We start from the raw sequence: 21,904 nt of genomic DNA on the forward strand, positions 1-21,904 counted from the left end.
AAGTGGCACAGCTGGTGAGTGGAAGAGACAGAATTCCAAGCTCTTTCAGCATTCAAGAAAAGTCTCTGAAGAAAATTTTGAGGAAAAGTAGCTCAGACATTCCTTCCAGGTACAGGGAGAGCCTGGTATGTGAAAATATTCCTTTTTCTATCACGTAGCATTTAGTGAGTGTAGAGAGGTACTTGTACTCCTGTCGGCCATCCTTAGCATGTGTTTACCAGAGCATGGAGTCTGGACCGTGGACACACAGCATTTCAGGACTGAGATATGGAGAAACTGAGGGCCAGGACCGTTTATCTGAATAAAAAATTCCTGGGGCGCCTGGGTGGCACAGCAGTTAGACATCTACCTTTGGCTCAGGGCGTGATCCCGGCGTTCTGGGATCGAGCCCCACATCGGGCTCCTCCGCTGGGAGCCTGCTTCTTCCTCTCCCACTCCCCCTGCTTGTGTTTCCTCTCTCGCTGGCTGTCTCTAGCTCTGTCGAATAAATAAATAAAATCTTAAAAAAAATTCCTAGTAACCTATGCATAGTCACACATAATTCACTGAAACATCTTCTATACATGCCGCATATATGTGTGTATATATCATGTAAATATATATGTACAGATAAAAGAAGATGTTCTTTAAAATTACAGATTTTGACTTAGGGCTTTTCTAATTTAAATTCAATTAGCCAACATACAGTACATCGTCAGTTCCAGATGTAGTGGTCAATGATGCATCGGTTACATACAACACCGGTGCTCATCACATCACGTGCCCTCCTTAATGCCCATCACCCAGTTACCCCATCCCCCCGCCCACCTCCCTTTCCTCAACCCTCAATTTGTTTCCCGGAGTCAAGAGTCTCTCATGGTTTGTCTCCCTCTCTGATTTCCTCCCATTCAGTTTTCCCTCCCTTCCCCTACGATCCTCTGTGCTATTTCTTAGATTCCACATTTGAGTAAAACCAGATATAATTGTCCTCTGCTTGACTTACTTCACTTAGCATAATCCCCTCCAGTTCCATCCATGTCCATGCAAATGGTGGGTAATCATCCCTTCTGATGGCGGAGTAATACTCCATTGTGTGTATGGACCACATCTTCTTTATCCATTCATCTGTTGAAGGGCATCTCAGCTCCTTCCACAGTTAGGCCATTGTAACTTAGGGCTTTAAAAAAGTGTTTTATAATACCCAGGACTTAGCATTCTATTCTTACGGAAAAAACAGGAGGAGTTTATGCGAGCATGCGACTTATTTTTAAATAGTGTGTCACTTGATGCCATCTCTGGGTGCTCGTCTACAAATAACCAGATGCAGAGTGAGTGGCTGTGCCTCGGGCACGTGCACAGGAACGTGGGCCCAGCCGCGCACGCTGATGGAATTCTTGCTCTAGACTAGAAGTCACCATGGAAGGAGGGCTCATGAATCTGGCTAACCCTACAGTTGACCCTGCCCAAAACATTTTTCAGAAATGCTATTTCTCCCCCATGGAATTCTTGTCATGGGAGGAAAAAAACAAAACTAAAGTAAAAATTCAGAGCGTGGCTTTTTCGAGACCATAGATGCAACACTGTCTACATCAATCTTCTGTGATTCATATTTGGTACTTACTAAAATTTAAGAAATGGAAGTTTGGGATAAATATCTGCATCTTAAATGTCAACCACAAATACTGGGTTGGGACCTGGGAGTCGGCCAGCACGAGTTCAAACCCCCTCTCTGCCGCTTCTACCTGTGAGACCACGTGCCTTAACCTCGCTGGGCTTCCTTCCCTTTGTCAGAAAAACTGACTGTGATGCTGTCCTCACCATATAAGTGGAGAATCAGTAAGAGAACATTTTGAAGTTATTTCTTCATATACTCATTTGCTTTTGAGAATAGATGGAAACAACTCTACAGTATTTTCCTGACAAGAAAAAGGTTAGTGTGGTTTTATTGAAAACGACTGTCTGATGGGGCACCTGGGTCGTGTTGTCAGTAGAGTGTCCAACCCCTGGTTTTGGTTCAGGTCGTGATCTCCGAGTTGTGAGATCGAGCCCACATCCAGCTGCCCGCTCAGCGCAGAGTCACTCAAGTTTCTGTCTCCTGCTCCCTCTGCCCCTTCCCTCCATGTGCTTGTGTGCTCGTATGCTCTCGCTCTCTCTAAAATAACTAAATCTTTAATACGACCATCTTGTAAAGAGGGAAGTGAAAGGAGAATTGATTAAAAGAAATAATATGCCAAGTGTCTAGAAAACACAAGTGCGTGCATGTATTCTATTAAGAAATACACATCACGAGCAGCCAGGGTGGCTCAGTTGGTTAAACATCTGCCTTCGGCTCCTCATGATCTCAGGGTCCTGGGATTGAGCCCCATGTCATCAGGCTCCCTGCTCAGTGGGGAATCTGCTTCTCCCTCTCCCTCTGTTCCTCTTCCGTGCTCATGCTTGTTCTCTCTCTCAAAAAATAAATAAAAAATCTTTAAAAAAGAAAAAAGAAATACACATCACTAATTCTGAGTAAGGAACTGTTAGGTAAACAATTCTTCCATGTTAGGTTAGGTATTTTTTTTTTTTTAAAAAGCACAGCAGTGCTTAAAAGAATGATCTGAGTGCGTACTGGTGAGGATGTGGAGAAATTGGTACCCTTGTGCATTGCGTGTAGCAATGTAAAATGATGCAGGAGCTGTGGAAAACTGCATGGTGATTACTCAAACATTTAAAAATAGAAGAACCATATTATCATCAATTCCGCCCTAGTCCATGGTGGCATTAGGCACAATAGTCAAAAGGTGGAAACATCCTGAGTGTCCATGACAGATGAATGTCTAAACAAAAAGTGGCATACACATACAATGGGGTATTACTCAGCCTTAAAAAAGAAGGAAATTTGGACACATGCTGCAATATAGATGAATCTTGAAGACATTATGCCGAGGTGAAATAAGCCAGCCACAAAAAGCCATATATTACATGATTTCACTTATAATGAGGAAACTAGAGTAGTCAACGTCATCGACACAGAAAGTAGAATGATGGCTTTAAGGGTTAAGAGAAGGGAGTAGGAAGAGTTAGTGTTCAATGGGGACAGAGTTTCAGTTTGTGAAGATGAAAAAGTTCTGGAGGTAGATGGAGGTGATGGTTGCACAGCAACATGACTGCAGTAAATGTCCCTGAACTGTACGCTTAAAAGTGGTTAAAATGGTAAATTTTATGCCCAATATGTTTTACCACAATCAGAAAAAAAAAAATAGAAAGGTAAAAGACATTGATCTGTGGAGCAGCAGAGAGAATGCCCTTCCTTCGGAGTCTTGCCTTGAAAGGACTGGTACTTCTTGCTCCTGCCTTGGCCATGAGGCCAACCTTCTCTGCTGTCAGTCAAATGTGCACTGAGGTGCAATGGAAGTCCGCAGCTCCAGGTACTGTGGCAACACCTCTGTCCCCTCCCCATCATTCCAGAATTATTTTCATAAGGGCAGATAGACAAGATTAGCCTCAAAAACAAAACAGCCCCAGATAAGACATTGAGAAAATGGTAGGAGCACAGACTTTGCAAACAACTGGATTCAAGGGAATGTGTGCAGTGTAAATATTGGAAGAAAGCCATCTGCCTGCTCAAAACATGAGGTTAGACGACAAAGGAAGCAGTCTCCTGATTTTATGGAAAAGTAAGGGTGTTCTGGGATGGGGGAGGGGGACCTCTCTTTTTCCTCCAGCTTTATTGAGGTAAATTGACCTATAACGTTGTGTAAGTTTAAGGTGTACAATATATACTGTGAAATGATTGCCATAGTAGTGTTAGCTAGTATTTCTATCACGTGACATACTTAACCATTTTTTCGTGTGTGTGGTGAAAACATTTAAGATTTACTCTTTTAGAAACTTCCAAGTATATAACACAGTATTGTTAACTATAATCATCACGCTGTACATTAGGTCCCCAGAACCTACTCATCTTCTGGCATCTCTCTTTTTTCAAAAGTGTTCTTAGGGTTTTCAGAGCTATAGGAAAAGGGAAGTTTCCTTTTGTGGCACAACAGCGCCATCTCATGGACAAAGCTTATATGACACAAAGTTTCTTTACTCTCAAGTGAGCATTTCCTTAAAGTCTCTGCCAGGAGCTTCTTGCGTTGATCCAAACAGTTCAACTCTCTATCTTAAATGTCCAGTATTTTCAGAGGAGTCCAGAGAGCACGATTTCAGTTTTTCAAGTCAAGTATTTGAGGCAAAGATTAGAATCTCATGTTGTCTCCACTTTGCTTTTAAGATTAAAAATATATATATATTTTCTGGGGAGTAAGCCAGGAAGATGGAAGAGTAAAAGGACCCTAAGCTCACCTCACTCTACAGACACAGCTACACAACACTCATATCAGTGTAAATAACCCAGAAAATAACCTGAAGCCTGACAGAACAAAATCCACAACTCAATGTAGAAAAGAGGCCACATTGAAGAGGTAGGAAGGGTGGAAATGTGGTAGGGAGCTAAACAGACCCACAGGGACTGTCCACGGCGGGGGGAGGCCCACAGGCATAGGAAGGGGGGAGAAACAGACTATCATACCTCGGAGACTGCCCAGGGAAGATGAATCCTCATAACATTTGCTTTCAGAACCAGAGGGGCCAAATTTCATGAGTTCTTACAACCAGTGGGGCTTAAAACCTAGAATTTTAAAAATAAGTGGGCTTAGCTCTGGGAGAGCTGGGAGGGCTAGAGGAAACTGAGTCCCTGCCCTTAAAGAGATAGCACAATGAACAGCCCACGGAAATACAGTTTAAAAGCAGCAGTTTGAAAAATGGTTGCGGCATATAAGAGGGAAAGTTGTTTAATGATCTCAGAGCATGTCTCAGAGGAACAAGAGATCTAGGACCAAAGGAGATGGCAGGCGCTATTTCCCGACCCCCAGCCTAGACACATGGACACTGGTAGGAACCAGCTTGGTGCCAACACTTGCTACATAACTTGTTGACACCACCACCCTCCCCAGGGGCTGTGCTTCGGCAGATCCATCCCGTGCTACAAGTCTGCTCCCCCAGAGGACCAGGGCACAAACCTTGTAAACACTTGTGCATCCCACCCCCACTTATATTGTGGATCTGCCCCCTCCAAATGCTTTTAGCTGAAGCCCATCCAGAGCAGTGCCACAATCCTAGCAGAGTGCAAGCAGCCCCAGCGGGAGCCAGCACCACTTCAAAGTGATTCCTACCCCACAGACAGAGAAAGATAACCACATATATGGGTCTGACGGTGGCCCTAGGAGTGGGCCGGGGGCAGACAACTCATCAGAGTACACAGCACAACACAGGGAAAGACGCTGCTGTTGGGTACTATTGCATCTCGGGCCAATGCCTGGTCTGACTCAACTTACGGCCAAGACAGCCCCAGATGGCCCACTAACACTACGGGAACCAAACACTGCCCATGACAGGTAAAGAGAACCACTGCAGACGACTGGACTGAAGGAGAAAACAGCACAGCTACAATAGCAGGGCACACACAACACGCACAGGAGACGCCCCGGAACACCAGGTTCTGGTGAAGAGGAGACACTGCACTGCAGAGCATGCAGGACCTCTTTCTTCTTCATAAGGCCACAACTTTCAACAGCGGGAGACATAGCTGACTTTCCCAACACAGAGAAACAGACACAGAGAGTGAGACAAATTGAGGAGACAGAGGAATATGTCCCAAATAAAAAACCAGGACAAAACCAAAGCAATAGACCTAAGTAAAATGGAGATAAGTCATTTGTCTGATAGAGAATTTAAAGGAATAATCATAAAGATACTCACTGGACTTGAGAAAAGAGTGAAGAACATCAATGAAACCCTTAACAAGGAGATAAAAAAAGAACCAATTAGAAACAAAGGATATAATAAGTGAAATAAAAAATACACTAGATGGAATAAATAGGCTTGAGGAAGAAGAGTGACTCAGTGACCTGGAGGACTAAGTCATGGAAAATAACCAAGCTGAGCAGATGAGAGAAAAAAAAGTAGGCAAAATGAGAATAGACTTAGGGAACCCAGGGACCTCATCAAGCATAATAACATTTGTATTATAGGGGGGCGCCTGGGTGGTTCAGTCATTAAGCGTCTGCCTTTGGCTCAAGTCATGATCCCAGGGCCCATCGGGCTTCCTGCTCAGCAGGACGCCTGCTTCTTCCTCTCCCACTCTCCCTGCTTGTGTTCCCTCTCTCGCTGTCTCTCTCTCTCTGTCAAATAAATAAATAAATAAATAAATAAATAAATAAATAAACAAATAAATAAAATCTTTTAAAAAATTGCATTATAGAAACCCCAGAAGGAGAAGAGAGAGTAAAAAGGGTGGAAATTTATTTAAAGAAATAATAGCTTAAAAATTCCCAAATCTGAGGAAGGAAACAGAAAACCAGATCCAGGAGGCACACACCAAGACACGACGTAATTAAAATGGCAAAAAGTAGTGATAAAGAGAATTTTAAAAGCAGCAAGAGAAAAGAAAACAGTTACATACAAGGAAAACCCCATAAGGCTATCAGGGGATTTTTCAGTAGAAACTTTGCAGGCCAGAAGGGAGAGAGGTAGGATATATTAAAAGTGCTGGAAGGGAAAAATCTGCAGCCAAGAATATTCCATCCAGCAAGGCTATCATTCAGAATAGAAGGAGAGATCCAGTTTCCCAGACAAGTAAAAGGTAAGGGAATTCATGACCACTAAACCAGCTCTATGAGAGACTTTTTGAGTAGAAATGAAAGACCATAAGTAACAGTGAGAAAAGTAAGAAGCACAAAAGCAGTAAAAAGAAGTATATCTGTAAAAATCAGTCAAGGTATTCACAAAATAAAAAGATGTAAAGTATGATACCATATACCTGAAACATGGTGGGGAGAGGAGTAAAGAATGGATTCAAACATAAGCAACCATCAACTTCACATATAGACTGCTATATGCGGAAGAAGTTAAGTACAAACCTAATGGTAACCACAAAACAAAAACCAGTAATAGAGATGCGAAAAAATAAGGAGAAAGGAATCCAAGTCTATCACTACAGACAGCCAACTAATCATGCCAGAAGAGAGCAAGGGAAGAAAGAAACACAGAACTACAAAAACAACCATAAAACAGAGAGCAAAAAAGCAATAAATGCATACCTATCAATAATTTCTTTGAATATAAATGGACTAAATGCTCCAATCAAAAGACATAGAGTCACAGAGCAGATTAAAAAAAAAAAAAAAGACCCATGTATATGCTGCCTACAAGAGACTTGTTTTAGACCTAAAGATGCCTGTAGATTGCAAGTAGAGGATGGAGAAACATTTGTCATGCAAATGGATGTCAAAAGAAAGCCAGAATAGCAACTAGACTTTAAAATAAAGACTGTAACAAGAGACAAAGATTACTATGTAATAACAAAGGGAACAATCCAACAAGGAGATGTAACAATTGTAAATACTTATGCATCTACTGTGAGAGCAGTTTGATTTGACATACACAAACATTGTGAAATGATTACTGTAGTCAAGCTAATTAACATAACCATTTCCTCACATAGTTATCTTTTTGTGTGTGTGAGAGTACCTGAAGTCAACCCTCTTAGCAGACTTCCAGGATTCAATACAGGACTATTAACTGTCGTCGTCATGCTGCACAGTAGGTCTCTACACATATTTATCCTACCAAACCGCCACTTTGTGCTTTTTGACCAACATCGTCTCATTTGCCCCACCTCCCCATCCCTGGTAACCACTGTTCTACTCTCTGCTTCTGTGAATTTGACTATTTTAGATTTCACGTACAAGTGAGATCATGGAGTAGTTGTTTTTCTGTGTCTGGCTTATTTCATTTACCATAATGTCCTCCAGATTCACCCATTTTGTCACAACTGGTAAGATTTCCTTTTATTTTAAGCTAAGTAATATATTGTTACATGTATATCTATATATACATAATGGAGTATTGCTATATATATAGAAGGATATATATATATTGTGGAATATTGTGTAATTTATTATATCAATTTATTTTTATTAAAATAAACATTTTATTAAATATTTATCAAATAAATATTCATTTATTATGTAAATATAATTCATATATATATATATACACACACACATCACATTTTCTTTACCCATTCATCTGTTGGTGGACACTTAGATTATTTCCATGTCTTGGCTAGTGTGAATAATGCTGCCAATAAACACTGGACCACAATTCTCTCTTCAAGTTACTGATTTCATTTCCTTTGGATATATACCCAGAAGTGGGATTGCTGGATCATAAGGTAGTTATATCTTAAATTTTTTGAGAAACTTCCACACTCTTTTCCAGAATGGTTGCACCAATTCAGGCTTGGCATTCATTCAACAAAGATTGTTGAACTCCCGGGGCGCCTGGGTGGCTCAGTCCGTGAAGCGTCTTGATCCCACGGTCCTGGGATTGAGCCCCCCCATCGTGCTTCCTGCTCAACAAGGAGCCTGCTTCTCCCTCTCCCTCTGCTCCAGCTACTTGTGCTCTCTCTCTCTCTCTGTCACATAAATAAAAACCTTAAAAAATAAATAAAAAGATTGTTGAATTCCTACCACAGACAGCACACGGCAAACTACTAGAGATAAAGTGGGAGCAAAAAAACACAGACCTTGCTCCTGCTATTAGGAACAAGAATGTGGAAGATTTGCTCCATAAACTAAATCTGCCCCATAATAACTTTCTTCTTAAATTGAAAGACATGTCCCAGCTGAAAACGTAGTGTCCTGTAAAGATGAGGTCTTATAGGACCTCAGACATGCAGGTTCCAGGTGGACAGGGCAAAATTGTCTGAGCTGCTGAGGGATAATTTAATGTCTTTGAATTACTTCAGTGTTTCTCATATTCTAACTGGGCTTGTATCCAGTCCCTCACTCCATGACTTCTTGGACCTAGAGAAGTGAGTACAGGTTGGAAAGAACCTTATCATTTCTGCCACTCCAGGGGCTGAAATAGTGAAGCATCAGGGCTCCCTTCAGAATCATCAATCCTTCCTTTTTGGGGGATCATTCCCATCAACATACAAATATGCTGTCATTTCTCTATTAAAAAAAAAAAAAGTTCGTCTCTCTCTTGACCCCCTTTTCCTCATCACCTGTCACAGTTCTCTGCTCATCTTTGCAGAATTCTCAGCCAAGCTATTTATAATCTCTGTCCCCACTTCCCCTTTTGAAGTCCTCCACCACCCCCTGGGACAGCTCCTGTGAAGTCCCCCTGCCTTCCCAGTTCTCAGCAACTTCCCCTTTTCAGCAACACCTGACACAACCATCAGTCACTCCCTTCCTGAAACCCTTTCCTCACTGGCCTCCAGGACTCAGCCCTCTCTCTTGTCCCCCCACCCCCTGCCCACTTCACTGGCTCCTCCTCCAGGACCTTCTTTGCTTTTCATCCTCCTAACTGAAGTGTTGGAGTGGAGAACACCATGGAGCAGGCTTCCCCCTTATCTCACTCAGACCTCTATCTTTAAATACAACCTACATGCTAATAACACCTAAACTTGTACCTTTTGTCCAGACAATCTCTTCTAAACACCAGCTGCCTCCACGTACCTCTATGCACCTGTCTAAGAGACAACCCAAAGTGTAGCTTGCCCAAAACCAAACTTCTGGTGTCCCCCACAACCCTTACTCAGAGTACAGCAACTCTGCCCTCCCACTTGCCCAGGCCAAATGCCTTGGGGCGGACTTCAACCGTTCTTTCTTTCATATGCCACATCTAATCTAGCAGAAAATTCTTTTGATTTTACCTTCAAAATAGATCCAAATCCAACCACTTTTCATCACCATCCTGGCTGTGATCTTTCACCTGGATCATTACCAAGACCCTCCTCCTGGTAGCTCAATTTCTTACTATTCTATTCTCCACATGGCAGCCAGAACCTATCATCTCCCTGCTCCATCCCTCGCATGACTCCCCCTTTCACCCATGAAAATCCAGAATCCTTGCTTTACCTACGAGGTCCTACATGAGATGTCCCCAAACACCCCCACTTTGTTATCTCCACATCATCCCTTTGACCTTATTCCCCTCCATTCTCCCTCCATCTGCTCCCCCAGCCACACTTACTGCCCTGCTACCCCTTAGGCACACCCTGCCCCGGTGAGTGCCTGGCTCACTCCCCTACTGCCTCCAGGTCTTTCCCTGACTCTGTTCTTCCTATGCTCCTCTGCTTGACCCTCTCCCACAGCAGGTATTCTGTGCCCTGTTTTGACTTTAGTGGCCTTCTCTCCTGCCAATGCATTATGCTCGCTCAGGACAGAGACTTTGGTTTGTCTTATTCAGTGCTGTGTCCCCAGTACCTAGAATGGAGCCTGGCTTGTGACAGAGAATCAATCATATCTGCGGATAAAATAATGGGCACACTGTGGCTTTATGTCAAAAATTACTAAGATACAACACCAAAAGTGTGGCCCATAAAAGAGCAAATTAATAAATTGGATTTCATCAAAATTAAAAACTTCCCCTCTCTAAAAAAACAGATTGCTATGAGAAGGAAAAGGCAAGCTGCAAACTGGGAGAAAATACTTGCAAGTTATCTATCTGATAAAGGACTTGTATCTGGCATATATAAGCAAATCTCAAACTCAATAATAATAAACAATCCAATTTTTTTAAAATGGGCAAAATATTTAAGCAGACATTTCACCAAAGAACATAGAAGAATGGCAAATACACAATGAAAAGATGTTCAACAGCATTTTTGATTAGAGAAATGCAAATTTAAAACCACAATATCGTAGCAGCACACAGCTCCCTGCTAAATAGACTGGTCACATACAAAACGGGGATGTGGAGACACTAGAACACTCATGCACTGCAAACACGGATGAAAAATAGGGCAGTCACTTTGGAAAAGAGTTCCTAAATATGCAAACAGAGCCCTGTCATATGACCCTGATGTTCCACTCCTAGCTTTTTATCCAAAAGACATGAAAGCATATATCCACACAAAGACTTACATGTGAACGTTCCTAACAGCCTTCTTTGGAAGAGCCCCAAACTGCAAAAGCAACGTAAGTGTCCATCAGTGGGTAGACGGATAAACATAGCATCACTTATTCATGCAGTAGGATACTACTTGGCAATAAAAAGGAATGAACTATTGATACCTGCTACAACGTAGGTAAATCTCCAAATAATTACAATGAATGAAAAGAGCCCCCAAAAAATAAAAAAGAATACATACTATTTGTTTCCATTAATACGACATTTTAGAAAATGCAAACTAATCCACAGTGTAAGCAAGCAGATCAGTGGTTCCCTGCTATCGGGAGGAGAGTGAGGGGCTAGAAAGGAAGGATTACGGAGGTCACAAGGGAACCCTGCGGGATGCTTGTTTGCCACCTAGGTTGTTGTGATGGTTTCACTGGTACGTGTATAGGTCAGAAATACTCAATCGTACACTTTAAACATATGCACTTTATTGTATGTTGACTATGCCTCAATAAAGCCGTTAAAAATAAAATAGTAGTAATAAATTAATAAAATGTGGGCGAAAAAATAAGTAAGAAAATTTAAAAATGTGTATCATATTGTCCTATGTACTAGCAACTGCAGCTCAAAAATTTAACTCTGAGGTTTCCAGCAGCAAAAGCGAAGAAGAAAACGTGATGCTCTAGGCTGAGAAGGTAAAATCATGCTAATTGCTTTGAAGTACTGCTTTTCTGAGGTTCTAGGAAAGCCTTCAGAGAATTTCCTACTCACTGCCACTCCAGGGGCTGAAATAGTGGGGAGGCGATCATAAGCAACGCCTCGGTAACACTAACATTCACCTCCCATGCCCCGCTTTCTTACATCATTGCTCAGAGACGTCAGAATGTGGAAACACCGTGCAGTCCAGCGTCCATACTTCAGGGAGGTCTAATCGATGTGGCACAGACGTGCCCCTTCAGATCGCCAAGCTCCTCCAAGTGCGACGCGTTAGTGGAAGAAGGGATGTGCCACGGTGGCATGGTGGGGGATGACAGGAACCCTCATCCCACAAATGGCAGTACTTCAGCAAATTTAAGGTAAAATGTGTCGGGATGGTTATTTAAACCAGCGTTCGAAGATCTCTGAGGAAGCCTCATGAAGGCTAGACTGGACGATTCACGCAGTAGGAATTCAAGTGTGCTGTTCTTCCAAGAGCCCCCCCTCACCCATCACTGGAGCAGCCCTGCCCGCTTGGACCTGCCCCAGGCCACTGCCACCTTCCTCCCCCACTTAAAGCCTGCATCTCTGGTCCCTGAGGCAATCCTTAACACATGGTAAGTTCAGCAGCCAAGCTTTTGAGAAGTGAGCCCCAGAGTTCAAGGTTCTAACCTCTGGTGAGAATCTGAAGTTATCAAAATTTCATGAAGGCTTTGGGGATGAAAATCCCCGCTCTATCCACAGTCCTCCAGGGGGTGGATTCACTCTGTGCACAGCTCTCGGGCATCTTAAACATTCTGCAGAGCAGGACCGGCAGCTTCCTGGGCAGGCCCCCCGGGGACCCCACAGCGCCCCGCGCCTCTGTCTCACACTCCATTCAAAGCTCTACTGTCATGTCTCCAAATTCTTAATATATTTTGAACATGGTCCCTGAATTTTCATTACACAGCTGGGAGCCCGCCTCTTAGTATGCACCACAGACCATCAGGTAATTTGTATTAATTCATGTTGTGGAAAACGAATGATTTAGGAAACGGCATGAAACAAGGTAAAATATAACATAATAAAGAAAACAAACACACACAAAGTAAAATAATTTCCTGTTCTGCTGGACCATTGGTAGCAACAGTTTAGATCAGAAACTCATATTCAGTCTTCTTACGGGCAATCGCAAAGTTCTATTCATTATTACACAGACTTATACACACTGCGGATTAGACTCTGTCCCATAAAATAATGCTTCTCAAGCACTGATACCTCACTTGAGGTATCCTGTTGAAGTACATGTCCCGTTTCAGTCGGTCAGGCCCAGACTCAGCATCTCTCAGGTGGTCGTGATGCTGCTGGTCGGCCGACCACACTTCGAGTAGCAAAGCTGGAAAACAGACCTGTCGACAGAGGAGGGTTACTTTGTCCAGTTTATATGTTTATCATTTAGTGCCCGAGTGATCCAGGAGCAAGTTACTTCATCTCTCTGAGCCTCAAATTCTTCAAGGTACCCAGGGTAACTTTTCCTAAAATTCTTTCTTTCTTTTTTTTTAAAAGATTTATTTATTTGAGAGAGAGAGCAGGGGTGGGGGGCAGAGGAAGAGAGAGAGAATCCCAAGCAGACTCCCCACTGAGCATGGAGCCTGACCGGGGCTTGATCTCACCACCCTGAGATCACGACCTGAGCCAAATCAAGAGTGGGACACTTAACTGACTGAGCCACTCAGGCGCCCAGATTTCCTACAATTATTTCAAGGATCTAAGCAAAGTCGTTTTGCACAGAGTCCTTTTAACAACCACTTTATGAATCAGGCAAAGTAGATATTGTGATTCCAATTTTCTGGGTGAGGAGCCTAAGATTTAGGGAGGTTAGCTACTTTGCCTACTGTTCCAAGCAGGTAAGCCAGGGCAAGGGCTTGGACCTTCATCTTTGGACGCTGGACCTCTTGGTCTTTGGCTCATTCAAATATTTCTGGTACATATTTGACAGCAGGCTCTTGCCTTTACATCAGGCTAACTTACAAAGAGGCTTGCTTTACAATGAAGTTTTAAATTATACACCTTTTATAACCACTAGATCCTTTTTCCTTTTTTTTTTTTAAAGATTTAATTTATTTATTTGACAGAGAGAGACAGCCAGCGAGAGAGGGAACACAGCAGGGGGAGTGGGAGAGGAAGAAGCAGGCTCCCAGCAGAGGAGCCTGATGTGGGGCTCGATCCCAGAACGCCGGGATCACGCCCTGAGCCGAAGGCAGACGCTTAACGACTGCACCACCCAGGCGCCCGTTCAGTTTTATTTTTCAATCCCTTCTAATAGGTGTATAATGGTAATCTCCTTGTGATTTTAATTTACATTTTTCTGATGTTAATGACGTTGAGCATCTTTTTCATGTGTTTGCCATTTGTATATCTTCTTTGGTGAAATACTTTCTTGAATCTCGTGCAAGTTTTTTTATTAGGTTGTTTATTTTCTTATTTTTGAGTTGACATGGTAACTTTCTTATGCGCTGCCTTTTCATATCTACATAAGTCTATTTTTGAATCCTCTATTCCAGTCCATTAATCTACCTGTCTATTCCTGGGCCAGGACCACACTTTTTATTACTGTAACTGTTTTATTACTGTAAGAATGTATTTCATTCATATAAGACAAGTCCTGCTTTATTATTTTTTTCAAAATATTCTCAGCTATTTTCAAATATTTATTACCAGATTAACTTTAGAATAATTTTGTCCAAGTTCTCCCCAAATTCTGTTGAGATGTTTACCTGAAATGATATTGAATAAAATAAAATAATTTCGGAAAAATAACCCTTTAGAGTACTATCTTCCAATCCAAGAAAAGACAGATCTTTTCCTTTATTAAAATCTTTATTTGTGTCTGATGGGTTGATTTTTTTTTCAGATATTTGTATTTAGTCTGCTTTCATATCCATCATGCACAGTCAGGAATAAAATCAGAAATGAAAACAGGACACAGGACACTTTTTGGCAGAGCTCTGGTTCAGTCCCAAGCCGGACAGGCTTGAGTCTGGACCATGACAATGATGTTTTTTACATCTGTCCTATTTTAGCTATTTGTAAAACTTAGAGCATTAAATTTGAGGATTAGAAAAGCAAATAGCCCCAGTTACAGTTAAGACGCCACCTCTTTATGCAGCCCATAACTCTTTTCAGTGAATGAAAACTCAGTTCTTTTTTCACCCAAGGGAGAGCTGACCTTTTACTGAGACATTCCAGAAGGAATCTACATTGCCACTGTGGATTGCAGCCACTCATATGTAGTTACACATTTGTGACATTAAAAATGCCACTTTCTTACTTTTTAGTATAAACATAATCCCATGTGAACACTTTTTTATTTTCTTTTGGAAAGAGCTATTTACCTGATGTACAAAAGAATTCTTGTAGGGGCGCCTGGGTGGCTCAGTTGCTTAAGCATCCGACTCTTGATTTCGGCTCAGGTCATGATCTCAGGGTTGTGAGATCGAGCCCCATGTCAGGTTCCACACTGGGCATGGAGCCTATTTAAGATTCTGCCTCTCCTTCTCACTCTGTCCCTACCACCCTCTAAAATAAATAAATCTTAAAAAAAAAAAGTTTCTCGGGTGCCTGGGTGGCTCAGTCAGTTAAGTATCTGCCTTCGGCTCAGGTCATTGAACCCCACATTGCACTCTGCTCAGCAGCAGGGAGCCTGCTTCTCCCTCTCCCTCTGCCTGTCACTCTGCCTACTTTTGCTCTTTCTCTCTATCAAATAAATTTTAAAAATCTTTAAAAAAAGAGAAATTTTCTCTCCCTCTCCTTAGTTCTCTGTCCCTCCCCCACTCAAGAAAAAAAAAATTCTAGTAAATAAGAATGCAAAACATTGGCCTGCCTGCCAGGCTGCCTGAACTCTCCCTCTTAGTAATCAATTGATCAAAGGGGTCAGTTTCATTCCCAGCTTCCTCTTGCTGACATCACTACATCTAGTTTTTACTTCATTTTCTAGAGACTAGTTTTTATAATCTATAATTTTGAAAAAAAAAATGGCTCTTTTATATCTGACTTCAAGTTTCTTTTTTTTTTATGTTCAGTTAACCACCATATAATACATCATTAGTTTTTGATGTAGTGTTCAATGATGCATCAGTTGTATATAATCATTCTCAGTACCAGGGGAAGAGACAGCAGGATGAACAGGAACTGGTTCCTAAATGCTTCCACTCCGATTGCCCAGTCTGAGCATGTGTGCTCAGATTTCACTGGCCAGCACAAGTCACGTGCCTACACTTAACTTCAAAGGGGCAGGAAAGCACAATGCTCCTATGACCTTGGAAGGAGAAGAGAACCAAAAGAATGGCAAGCAAAACTATCTATGGTATCTTGAGGGGCTTCAAGTTAACCATGGTGCAAGAGACCAGTCCCAGAAAGGCAGAGGGACAGTTTGGTGCCTGCTGTTGGCTACAGACCTGGGCTCCCATCCCAGCCTGTCACCCTGTGCCAGTGGGATCCAGGTTTGGATGACAGACCATTAACTCATTTACAGCCAAGAACAGTGTTCAGTTTTAGCTCCGAACGAGCTTGTGAACTTGGAACTCATTCCAACAGCAGGAACTAAAAGGACCACAGATAAATTATATTGTTTATTCGTCAACATAGACCACCCACCTCTTAATTACTCAGGTGCTTTGGTGACTTATTGAGTAACTTAGTCAGAAAACATTACACACAATACATTTAACATAAAAAGTCTCAACAGTGGAAGTCAACATAAACATGAAATTTCTGTATTTTCTACAATAGCTATTGTTTATGAGAATGGGGACCCATAGTTTTTCTAAATGAGAATCATTCACCCAAGTTTTCTGGTCGCAGATCATGTATCTTTCTTGTGGCATTATGTGGTTTTAGCATGAGCTTTCTCCCACCCCTAAGATCATATGGTAATTAATGAGGTATATGGGTTACTACACATCACCTTTTCCAGGCTCCCCCAGAGTGTTCTGTGGCTAAAAAGAACAATACCTGCACAGTGATATTGCTTCTGTTCTTTTTCTAGATGTGACTACCTGTCTCCCTTCATCCACTACGATGGTTTCTCCATTTGGGGAGGCTAATTCTAGCTGTTGTAATAAATAAATCTCAAAATCTCCATGGCTTCCTATAATACTAGTTTATTTCTCATTTACTTGAAATCTCAAATGGATATCCCTGATTGTCACCAATAGCAGGCCCCAACCCACAGAAGTATTCAGAGACCAGACCAATAGAGAGACCACTGTCTTCAGCAATGCTTCCAAGTTTCCCCGAGGCACCCACATCCCACCCAGAGAAGATAGAAAGAAATAAATCAGAGAAAACATATCCCTTCTGAATTAGTTTCCTGGGGCTGCCTAACTAAGTATCACAGGCCTAAACAACAAAAATATGGCTTAAACAACAACAATTTTTTTCTCATAGCTCTGAAAGCTAGAAGTCCAAAATCAAGGTGTTGTCAGGGTTGGTTTCTTCTGAGGCCTTTCCTTGGCTTGGAGGCGACCATCTTCTCCCTGTACCTTCACATGGTCTTCTCTCTGTGTGTCTGTGTCCTACTTTACCCCTCTTATAAGGACAGCAGTCATTTTGGATTAAAGCCTACCCTTTCACCTCGTTTAACCTTAATTACTTCTCAAAAGACTCTTACCTCTAAATACAGTTACATTCTGAGGTACTGGGCTTTAGGACTTCAACAGAAGACTTTTGGAGGGAGACAGTTCAGTGCATAGCATGTTATGAATCACATTAGACTAAGAAATGGTCTTGGTCAAAGTAACTGACCAAAGCCAATCACAGAGCCCCACCTGGAAGGAAGGGCAGTTGGGAAGTGCTCTCTGTGCCTGGCAGTGCTTCCCAGCAACTACTCTCCACGATGGGAAGCGTGAGTCATAGGTGGACAGCTAGCCAGCTCTGCCACAGCAGGAATGCTTTCCTGCGGGTCTCTTTCTCCCAACTGCCTCAAACATCATATTCAGATTGTTCAGCACAGGGAACCAAAAGCTCCAGAGGATTCTCATAGAATGCTAAAGTAAGTCAGTTCACTGCATGCACATCTATACTTATGTCACATGATGAAGATGACAGTTTTTTGCATTGCATACTTAATGCAGATTAGACTTTTTAAATTTTTAGTTACAAGCTGAGATAGTAATTACTGTCCTCACTGCCATCATCGAAAAAGAGTAAATAGTGTAACTAAAAGAGAAAGGGAGCTAGGAGAGCTAGGGATGCTGAAAAAGACCATCCATAATCCACAGCCAGTGCAAGAATGTTCCAAATGTCTGTCATAATCCTAATCCTTATATTCCAACCCTCAAAAATGTCATCCCTCACAGAATTCTGACTTTCCAGATGTCTATACCACACTAGCTGATGTCAGGATCCACCCTGATGAATCACGGCTTAAATATCAGTTGATAGGACTCGGATATCCACAAGCTCCTATTCAAGCTAACAGCTAATAAATGGAGACTTTCGGAAGTTATACAATATGTTCAAACACATATTCATTGTAACGAAGCAAGCAGAGATTTCATCTTGCTATATGAACATTTTCCTTATTTTAGGGCATTACATTTCTACTCAAGGATTCCCTAAAATACTGTAGATGTTGTGTCCTCTTGGACTGTAACACTCCAAACATCCATGTGATATCCTGAGCCATCACTGTTGTTTTGGGTTTTTTTTGTGTGGTGGGGGTTGGGTTGCTCTCTCCTTTGAATGTCTTCAAGTTTGTCAAGCTCTAGCTTCCCAAATAAAATTCATTTTTACTTCTCTGATCCTAAAGATTGCCATTATTGAAATCTAATAAAATTGTTGCTTTCCAAAAAGCATCTTGAATGATAATTCTGAAAAGAAATTGTGGGACTCTGGGAAAGTTTGTACTTTTCACAAAGTAGACCCTTGAGGAAAGGGTAGAGGGTTCATCAAAATCTTGGGTGGAGGAGGGGCAAAGACAAGATGCACAATTTGAAAGTGATCTTAATTGAGAATGGACACCCAAGAACAACCAAAATAAAAGTATGTTCCTTGGTTCATCTGTTTCCTTTCCACACCAAATGGGGAATGACTTCACAAGAGCCCTTCTTTCTCTGGGTGAGGGGCAGTATTTCCCTCAATGCAGAGTGGTCTTCCCTGCCTATTTACAATGGGTTTAGCTGGAACTCATCATCACCAAGTTGCCAAATCACCTTCCCCAGTCACCCTGTTATTGCACAATGGGCTCATGAACAAACTGGCCATGGGAGCATGGATGGAAGTTACGCATGGTCTTAGCAACATGGGCTTATACTTGCTAAGGCTTATCTGGCTATGGCCACTGCTGAGCACCCAATCTTCCAGCACAGAGACTAACACTGAGTCCCTGATATGGTATGATTACCTGGGGTAATCTGCTAACTGCCTACCGGTAGGTTAATTACATTAGACTGCTTTTTTTGTGGAAGTGGCAGAATTTATTGGAATAAACACTCACTCTGATGTAGATTTGCCTTCCTTGCATGAAATGCATCTGTCCAAATACCTTCTCTATTGTCATGGTATTCCACATAATATTGCTTCTTTTTTTTTTTTAAGATTTTATTTATTTATTTGACACAGAGACAGCCAGTGAGAGATACAGCCAGTGAGAGAGAGACAAGCAGGGGGAGTGGGAGAAGAAGAAGCAGGCTCCCAGCAGAGGATCCTGATGTGGACCTCGATCCCAGGACTCTGGGATCACGCCGTGAGCTGAAGGCAGGTGCTTAACGACTGAGCCACCCAGGTGCCCCATATTGCTTCTGATCAAAGAATTCTCTTCACAGCAGATGAAGTGTGACAGTGGGCTAGTCCTCATGAAATTCACTGGTCTCAACATGTTCTCCACCACCCAGAAGCAGCTGGCTTACTAGAAAGGTAAAATGGCTTTTTGAAGACTCAGTTACCATGCTAGCTGGATAACAGTACCTTGTAGGGCTGAGGCCGGATTTCCAGAATTCTGGCTATGTATGCTCTGAATCAGTGTCCAACGTGGTACTGTTTCTCCCGTAGCCAGGATTCATGGATCCAGGAATTACGGGGTGGAATTTGGAGTATCATGGTTCACTATTACATCTAGCAACTCGCCAACAAAATTTTTGCTTCCTGTTCCTGTGACCTTATGTCCTGCTGGCCTAGAGATCTTAATTACAGAGGGAGAAATGCTACCACTAGGAGACACAACAATGATCCCATTGAACTGGAAGTTAAGACTGCCACCCAGCCACTGTTAGCTTCTTATGCCTCTGATTCAACAGGAAAAGAAAGTAGTTACTGTGCTGGCTGGGGTGATTGATCCTAGCTAATATAGACTCTGATATTTGGCTTCAGCCATTGGGTAAAAACTGTTGTCATTTACCATAGAAGACACAAGACTAGATAGAAGTAAGAATGGAATTAAGAATTCTCTCTATGGGCTTGCCCTACGGAAGCCTGCGAGGGAGGGTGGTGACTGCTGCCTGGTCCCGTTGTCCCAATGCCCAGCACTAGCACAAGGCACAAGAGTTAGGAGAAGCCTCGGGAGATCATGGATGCCTCGGAAGATTATACTGAAGAAAGATATGGAGTATCTTCAATGATACAATCACAAGAAAAACCAGATCAAGTTTTGGTCCAGGTTAGTGACTTGACAGTACACAAAGCTGATGAACTTGTTTGGGTGAGTGCAAGGATTCATACAAGTAGAGCTAAAGGGAAGCAGTGTGTCTTCGTCCTATGTCAGCAACAGTTTAATGTCCAGGCACTTTTGGTGGTGGGAGACCGTGCAAGCAAGCAGATGGTTAAATTTGCTGCCAACATTAACAAAGACAGCACCATAGATGTAGAAGGTGTAGTGAGAAAAGCGAATCAGGAAATTGGAAGCTATACACAGCAAGACATAGAGTTGCATGTTCAAAAGATTTATGTGATCAGTTTGACTGAAGCCCTCCTGCCCCTGCAGCTGGATGATGCCATTGGTCCTGAGGGAGAAGGAGAAGAGGAAGGAAGAGCTACTATTAACCAGGATACAAGATTAGACAACAGAGTCATTGATCTTGGGACATCAACTGGTCAGGCAGTCTTCCGTCCCCAGTCTGGCATCTGCCATCTTTTCCAAGAAACTTTAATTAATAAGGGTTTTGTGGAGATCCAAACTCCTAAAATGATCTCAACTGCCAGTGAAGGAGAAGCCAATATATTTACTGTGTCAAATTTTTAAAATAATGCATACCTGGCCCACTCCCCACAGCTGTACAAGCAAATGTGTATTTGTGCTGATTTTGAGAAGGTTTTCCATATTGGACCAGTATTCAGAACTGAAGACTTGAATACTCACAGACATCTAACTGAATTTGTTGGTTTGGACATTGAAATGCTTTTAATTACCATTACCATGAAGTTGTGGAAGAAATTGCTGACACCTTAGTACAAATATTCAAAGGACTCCAAGAAAGGCTTCAAACTGAAACTCAGACAGTGAATAAACAATTCCCGTGTAAGCTATTCAAATTTTTGGAGTCAACTTTAAGACCTGAGTATTGTGAAGCATTGGCTATGCTTAGGGAAGCTGGAATTGAAATGGGAGATGAAGAAGATCTGAGTACACCAAATGAAAAACTTGTGTTGTTTGGTAAAGGAAAAATATGATACAGACTTTTATATTCTTGATAAATATCCATTGGCTGTAAGGCCTTTCTATACCATGCCTGACCCAAGAAATCCTAAACAGTCCAACTTTTATGATATGTTCATGAGAGGAGAATAAATACAATCAGGAATTCAAAGAATACATGATCCTCAGCCCCTATCAGAGCAAGCTTTAGATCTTGGAATTGATTTGGAGAAAATGAAGGCATACATTGATTCCTTCCACATTGGAGCCCTCCTCATGCCAGCAGAGGCATTAGGTTGGAATGAGTGACGATGCCTTTTTTTTGGGGATTGTACAATGTTCTTGAGAACTCAGTGTTCCCTGGTGATCCCAAACAACTCACTCCTTAAAGAAAGCCGTGCTCTTTAAATTCTTTCCAGTAACCTACTGTTGATCAGGCTATCCCTTAGCTACTTAAAATATGCAGTGGAATAAATGTCTTATCTAGAGTGCCATGATTACTTTGGATTAATTCACCATAGGTTACTTTAAAAAAGATTTTTATAACTTTGGGCATGCTTTAGTAGGAAATGGTTGAACATTCTAATGAAAAATTCATATGGTTATGTTAAAAATTCATATCGCATTACTACAATAAATGTTAACAATTTTAAACAGTTAAAAAAAATTCTCTTTTGGACATGTTAC

At 41.9% G+C, this 21,904-nt stretch overlaps 1 pseudogene; it reads left to right on the forward strand.

The window, feature by feature from the left end:
• Positions 1 to 20,101: 20,101 nt before the first annotated feature.
• On the forward strand, positions 20,102 to 21,606 carry LOC123801583 (aspartate--tRNA ligase, cytoplasmic pseudogene; annotated as a pseudogene).
• The last annotated feature ends 298 nt before the right edge of the window (positions 21,607 to 21,904 follow it).

The sequence above is a fragment of the Ursus americanus genome, chromosome 32 (genome assembly GCF_024610735.1).
Source record: "Ursus americanus isolate L20-20 chromosome 32, mUrsAme1.1.p, whole genome shotgun sequence".
Classification (NCBI taxonomy): domain Eukaryota; kingdom Metazoa; phylum Chordata; class Mammalia; order Carnivora; family Ursidae; genus Ursus; species Ursus americanus.